The sequence below is a fragment of the Mandrillus leucophaeus genome, unplaced genomic scaffold (genome assembly GCF_000951045.1).
Source record: "Mandrillus leucophaeus isolate KB7577 unplaced genomic scaffold, Mleu.le_1.0 Scaffold8, whole genome shotgun sequence".
Lineage (NCBI taxonomy): Eukaryota > Metazoa > Chordata > Mammalia > Primates > Cercopithecidae > Mandrillus > Mandrillus leucophaeus.
In genome coordinates, this window is record NW_012108696.1 from 1,242,020 (window position 1) to 1,243,541 (window position 1,522).

Genomic DNA, 1,522 nt, shown 5'->3' on the forward strand with positions numbered 1-1,522 from the left:
TTTTAAGAGACAGAGTCTCGCTCTGTTACCCAAGCTGGAGTGCAGTGGCGCGATCTCAGCTCACTGCAAGCTCCGCCTCCCAGGTTCATGCCTTTCTCCTGCCTCAGCCTCCCGAGTAGCTGGGACTACAGGCGCCCACCACCACGCCCGGCTAATTTTTTTTTTTGTATTTTCAGCAGAGACGGGGTTTCACCGTGTTAGCCAGGATGGTCTCCACCTCCTGACCTCGTGATCCGCCCACCTCGGCCTCCCAAAGTGCTGGGATTACAGGCATGAGCCATCGCACCCAGCCAAAATTAACCATTTTTAAGAGTACATCATTCTGCAGTACTCAGTACCTTCACAATGTTTTACAAATACCGCCTCTATCAAATTCCAGAACATTCCATTACCCCAAAAGCAAATCCGTCCCCAGCAGCCACAGTCATCCCCACCCACCTCCCCCAGCCCCTGGCACCCACGCCTCCCCTTCCTGTCCCTGTGGATTGGCGTGTCCTGGGCGCTTCATGTAAATGGGATCACGCGCCGTGTGGCAGTGACGTTGCTAATCAATACCCTGGGATCTGAGATTGCTTGGGGACTGGCAGGCATTTGTAGCTCCTGTGACACCTCCCTCTCCTTCCCACCGGGGTGGGCTGGCACAGGGAGGCCTCCCAGAGGTGCCCTGCCAGGGCCTTTATCTGGGCATGTCACTGTCACCTGAGGCCCCAGGCCACATGACCCACCAAGAGGCTGCCAGGAACTGCTTGCCACCGAAACTGGGCCAGAGGTGAAGCCCAGGAGCCGGGCTTTCCTGGGTGTCTGTTTGAGCACCTGGAGGAGCTCAGGCCACAAACACAGCCACCCTGCCACAGTGCCACAGATCCTGTGCCTGAGGGACTGCTTTTCTGAGCTTTCCTCATGAATACCCCAAGATTTCCAGTCCATTTTGCAAGAGCTCTTGAAGCCCAGGCTCACAATTTTGTTAAAAGGACTCATAAAATACATCACTGGTCGAGCATGGTGCCTTAAGGCTGTCATTCCAACACTTTGGGAGGCTGAGGAGGAAGGATCACTTGAGGCCAGGAGTTCGAGACAGGCCTAGGTAATGTTACAAGATCTCATCTCTTAAAAATTCTCTCTCTCTGTGGTGTATTGATCTCTTACTGCATACAGGCATACACACCTGGCCGTCCTGTCACCCCACCTTCCTAGTCATTTCCCATCCTCTGATCACCCCCTGCTCCTGGGCTACAATTCCCCACTTTTCCTTGCATTGGTGGAAGGGGAGAAGATTGAATCCAATCTCCCTCCCATACTACAAAGCCCCATGGTAGTAGTCCCCCACCCCCCTCAATAAAGTCAGCCTTACTGTTTTAAGAAGCATCAGAGGCCGGGCGCGGTGGCTCACGCCTGTAATCCCAGCACTTTGGGAGGCTGAGACGGGCAGATCATGAGGTCAGGAGATCGAGACCATCCTGGCTAACACGGTGAAACCCCGTCTCTACTAAAAATACAAAAAAAATTAGCTGGGCGTGGTGGC